Genomic DNA, 5,894 nt, shown 5'->3' on the forward strand with positions numbered 1-5,894 from the left:
TGCTCACACAAACTTTCGTCCTTTTTCAGGAAGGAAGAATGGTTGAGTTTGACACCGAATTTTCTTTTAAAATTCTTTTTAAAGCCATCTATCTTAATTGCAATCACACATTCTTTAAAGGGAGAGGCAGCCAGAGAACAGTCWCATTTTTTAGGCATTGTTCTTTGTTCACTGTTATCACACCACTCTGTGTAATAGTGTCTGTGCTAGAAGCTTCTACCTGCCTCGCTGTGGTTGGATATAATATATCCATTGAAATGCCTGCTAGCTGCAACGTATTAAGCACGGTGGAAACACAATCTTGGTGGGCTCCGTGCGACTAACAATAGATAGAGGCATGATGACTTATTAAACACAGCCAACCTGCAGCATGGCTTTTCTCATTATCTTTTCAATTCCCAGCCTCTAAAGCCTGTGGGTCTAGTGACAAAACTCTCGCCGTTGTAATTCTCTCTCGCAGGCCCCTTTCATCAGCCGATTTCGCAGAGAAATATGAAGCTGATTTTATCGCCCTCTATAAATTCACAAAAGGCCCTCGAGTTGCCCCCATGGAAGACATACCTCATCTCGGTGATGTGCCACCACTATTGCTGATCCCAGTTGTTTGATAAGAGAGTCTCTCCTTTTTTAATGATTTGACAGACATCAGACACGAGCCCTATAGACACAACATTTTTAATACACTTTTCTTTGCGTGTTTACACCAAGCTGCTCGGATGAAAGAACTTATCTATCAGATCTTTCTCACTCAATGGGTGAAATATATATTAAAAAATTGAAGCTTTCAGATAAAATCTGTTTTGCTGCATTGTTGCACACATAAGAATGTTCTTCTGTAAAAAAAAATACTATGTTTACATTTTTCTGCTTTATTTTATTTTAAAAAATTAAGGTACATTTCTTCCTACGATCCTCCAGAAGTCTTTCTTCTTTCAGAAATGGTTTTAATAAGATGAAAACAGAGAATAACTTGTCATCGAGTAATTTAAAATAACAAAGGGATGCCTTAACGCAAGCTACAAATTAGTTACCAGGGAATCAGAAGAAAGTGAGCAATAAAAATACTGTCATAACTCGTTTTTTATTCAACCTGTTTAGATTTGTGTACCTCTCATCTGGCTCTCTCATGTGGATTCTGGCATGTGTGCAGTATCCTGGCATACAGCAGGAATTGTTCTCTTTGAAATGTTTTGATTGTAGTGTCAGTTAAACAAAAACTTTCATCATGCATGGATACCTAATCAGTTGAAATGGAGCAGCCTTATAATAATATTAATAAACACACCCCACCCCCAGCTCAGGTGTAACTTGGACCAGCTTTAATCATCAGCTCTGCCTTTTTTACAGTAATAGAAGTCCAGAAATGTTTACATTTTTCAGTTTGAAATGGATACTCAACTCATTCTCTGAGATGYATTTAAAGTGAGAGCAAACAAACAAGTAAATAAATGTATGCAGCTATAAGATGTTGACAGGCTAGTAGCAGCTCCTTCTGAGGTCTCTTTTATTGACATTAATGCTTCATGTCTCATTTAGCACTTTACCATCCCCCACCCATCTCTTAGTGCTAATTAGATTTTCCAACATTTAGATTTTTTTATTATGTCTCCTTCCTTAAAAAAAAAAATCCTGAATGCATCCCTCTTCTGTTAACTCTTTGTGCACCTGTGTTGCTTTCCTATTTTTCTACACACTGGGGCTATTTTCACCTCCGCTGGGGAAAAAAATATTATCTGCAATAATCATTGTCATCATCATGATCCTCCTCGTGCAGGTCTGTTAGCTCCAAAATAAGTAATTTAGTTGTAAAGCAGCTTCATTTATTTCGCCTATTCATTTTTTTCTTCCTCTCATATATCTAAATACAAATCTTCATTTTATAACTGACAGCTTATTACCTCTGAGCACATGCTGATAAATTTAATTCCAATGAGTTAGCTTCCATTTTCGGATCCCATTATCCACTAATGTGGCAGCGGCAAGTGGGAGGAGAAAACTTACAGGACAAGGGATCTTATTTTATTTTATTTTATTTTATTTTATTTTATTTTATTTTATTTTAATTTAGTTTAGTTTAGTTTACAGTTTAGTTATCATAGCAAAACAAATTTCTGATTCCAAGTTGTTTGAAAGGTGAAATCTGCGCATTTCAAAAGATAAGAAAAAATACATGTATACTTTTATTCTGTTTTTTATAATAGTGTCTAATTTGTTTATTTTTTGTAAAACTACAACTATTTTCTATATAAGATCCACACAGAAAATTAAAAACTTAACACTTTTTTAAATTAGTTAATTATTTTTGATTTGCACATTAGTTTATTTATTTAAAAAGTGTTCTTTTGTGCAAAACCTTCTGCCTTGGTTGGGTCTGTTTTAGTGAAGCAACTAAGTAAGTAAACAATTATTATTAGCTTTGATGTGGCCTGAATAGCACTCAATTAACAATGTGGCTAATGAGCCCATTAAGGATGAAAGTGTTCTCAACAGGTACGAGAGGATACTGCTGTTTTTGGAGTCTCAGTTCTCAGCCCTGAATGCAGCATGAATAAGGCTGTTCTTTCTCAATCCCTTCAAAGGCCAAAGCTCCACAATYCCAGTGAGCAGAGTTAAATAAAGTTTGCTTGCATCAAGAAAAAAAAGAACTTTAAAATATTTTTACGGTGACAAAAAAAAGTTTGAGAAACAGCTAAACAAAGTTCTCACACAGTGAGGAAATATACTCCAACTCCATTTGTTTAATACATCAAAGTAAGATTTTAATATTTTGTTTCCTCTTGCAGCTGGAAGTTTAAAATCCATTTGTTTATATTCAAAATTTAAGCAGARTTTGCTTCAGTTTTTGTTGAATAAATATCATCTCAAAGTGATTACGCTGCAGTGCAAACAAGGCTTGTCTGCTGCAGCAAAAGCAAGGGAAAAGAATGAAAGAGGGGCTTTCTGCTGCGGCAGCGTTTCCACTGAAGGACTTCCCACTGAAAAGCCTCACGCGTGAATTATTTCCACATTATTTGCTGCTGGATTCCAAAAGTTCCTGTTAGCTGGCAACAACACTTTAGTTGCTGCCTGACTATTTCACACAAAGCTATTTACAACGATTTACTATTTAYATTTACATTCACTAAACACAATAAGGAAAAGGTGAAGAAACTGTAACCYCGTTTTAAAATAATAAAACTATTCTCCATGTTGTATAAATATTTTGAAAAATCATTTATTGTATGTGTGATGTAGAAATATTTTTTTTCCAAAAACAATGTAAATAATTACCTGATTTTATTCATTTCATATGTACTTATATGCAAAAAGAAAGGTTTATTTTGTTTCCACATTAGAACATTGCATTAAATGACTTTATCTATTTGTAAAAAGCTGCTTGTCTGCAGAAGTTTTCGAATGTTATCATGAGTTTCAGCTCAAGAATACCTTGAGGTGTTTTGTGTGTGTGTGTGTGTGTGTGTGTGTGTGTGTGTGTGTGTGTGTGTGTGTGTGNGTGTGTGTGTGTGTGTGTGTGTGTGTGTGTGTGTGTGTGTGTGTAAATCCGTCCAAAGCTGCCAGTACTGACATACACAGCATATGCTAAATACAGATAAGAGAATTTTTTTAATAGATCGGCAAAAAAAAGTCTCCCCGCATAGCTCAATGGATGTGCTTTGAATGTAGTAGATAAGTTGGCTTAAGCTGAATGCTGGATCCCAAAGCAACATTGTGCTACTGGGTGAGCCCATCACAAAAACTAGCCTTCCAGTAAAGACCACTTCCAGGGGAGGCGGAGGGATTAAAGAAAAGCCTTCGAGATCAGCTTCATGTCTTACTGGACTTTATGATTATTAATAGTGCTATGTGACAGAAAAAAATAAAATGGGCACTGGGAAGGATCATATGGAAAAAATATCTTTAAGCCATTTCTTTACATACAATGTAAAAAAATGGAGGAATGCTGTGTGGGATGTCTTGAAGTTTTTCTTAATTTACTTTTGAAATCCTCTTGTTTTGAATTCATTCTCTTCTAATTGCTTACAGATTACTTAAAATTTTATAGATTCATTTAAATATTAGGATCTCATTCTTAAAGAGATTGTACAGCTTTACTCAGCAAAATAGAGATAAAATGTTTGAATCTTGATCAGTGTGGTTCAAATCAATGTTGCAACGATACTCGTGTGGTTGAAAATTGGACAACCAACTGTTGTTTTTGTATTTTCCTTCTAAGATGATTAGTAATTGTTGACTTTCTTTATGACAAATTTGTTATTTCCAAGCAGAAATGTATAGATTGATGGGTGGGTAGATATATGTATGGGCTGATGGGCAAGTGGGTAGATGAGTAGATGGTAGATGTATGGGTAGATAGATGGTAGATGTATGGGTCAATGGGTAGATGGGTGGGTAGATAAATGGATAGATGGTAGATGGATGGGCAGATGGTGGATGGGTTGATGGGTAGATAGATGGGTAAATGGTAGATGGATGAGTAGATGGGTAGATAGATTGGTAGATGATAGATGTAGATGGATGGGTTGATGGGTAGATAGACTGGTACAGTAGATGATAGACGGATGGGTAGATGGATAGATGGTAGATGCATGGATCAAGATGGGTGGGTAGATAAATGGGTAGATGGTAGATGGATGGGTAGATGGGTAGATAGATGGGTAAATGGTAGATAGACTGGTAGATGATAGATGGATGGATTGATGGGTAGATAGACTGGTAGAAGGTAGATGGATGGGTTGATGGGGAGATAGACTGGTAGATGGATAGATGGTAGATGTATGGGTCAATGCTTAGATAGATGGTAGATACATAGATAAATAGATTGTAGATAGGTAGATAGGTGGATGGGTAGAAGTGTAGATGGGTTGATAGATAGWGCAGCAAGTGTTGGACTAGCTTTGTTTCTTTAAGCTCTCCTCAGGTCATCTGATTATGTGGCTGAAGAAATGAGAGGGGCAGATAAGCCTCTTTTATGCTTCCAAGCCACTTAAAGAGCTGAAGCACCAGCTTCTGTTGCTGCACTCTAARGGAAGAAAACAAGTCATTTGTGTATGACAAAACTGCTTCTCTCTTTCTAAAAAATGTGTCTGTTTAAATCCTGAACACATAGTTCACTGTTTTGACSGTTTATGTTTATTTTGTGCTGACAACTGAATGAACTTTCAATRCAGATTTGTGGGTTAAACTGTGTCGAAATACATTGTGTGTTTGTTTCATTTTGCAATTCATGCTTCCTTTTATTTTGAGTTTTGATGCTTTGGATTGCCTTGAATTTGGGTGCATTGCAAATAGCATCTGAAATTGCATCTCATTCAGTAATATGGAAATATCCTGAGTTCTTCTTGCATGTCACGGGGGCATCTCTTCTCTGCCTCCTTAATAAGGCAGTTCTGCAGGCCTCTACTGTAATATATTTCCCCAATAAAGCAATTCCARAGCCAGCCTGACCTTTTGACCAGCACTGAGAATGTGGAAAGCAGCAGGCTGCCTTTGCTAACTAGGCTTTACTCTCTAATATTAGATACCTGTCCCTTGGCTTTTCAGAGAGGGGGGCTTAGCAGTTGATATTTTCATTTGGTCCTGCCAAGATGCGACACCCCCCACTTTAATCTTGTGTTTGACGTTAAGCGCTCTGTTCATGAAGAGTCTTGGTGAACTTCAACCTCGGGGTGCTGCTGTCATACAAAAAAAAAGATGCAATTGGGGGTGGGTGAGTGGAGCTACTTGGTGTTTCCTTGACCTCTCCCATTGGCCTGCCAAAGTCTTTCCCCTGGCCTTCTTAATCAGGTGGGACCCTCCCTTTTAGAGTGGAAGATTGTATATTCTCTGCATCCAGCTTTTTTATACTCACTGGGCACAGATGCCCGTGAATAAAGACATAGGAGGGACTTTTATTT

The sequence above is a fragment of the Austrofundulus limnaeus genome, unplaced genomic scaffold (assembly GCF_001266775.1).
Source record: "Austrofundulus limnaeus strain Quisiro unplaced genomic scaffold, Austrofundulus_limnaeus-1.0 Scaffold19, whole genome shotgun sequence".
In the NCBI taxonomy this organism is placed as follows: domain Eukaryota; kingdom Metazoa; phylum Chordata; class Actinopteri; order Cyprinodontiformes; family Rivulidae; genus Austrofundulus; species Austrofundulus limnaeus.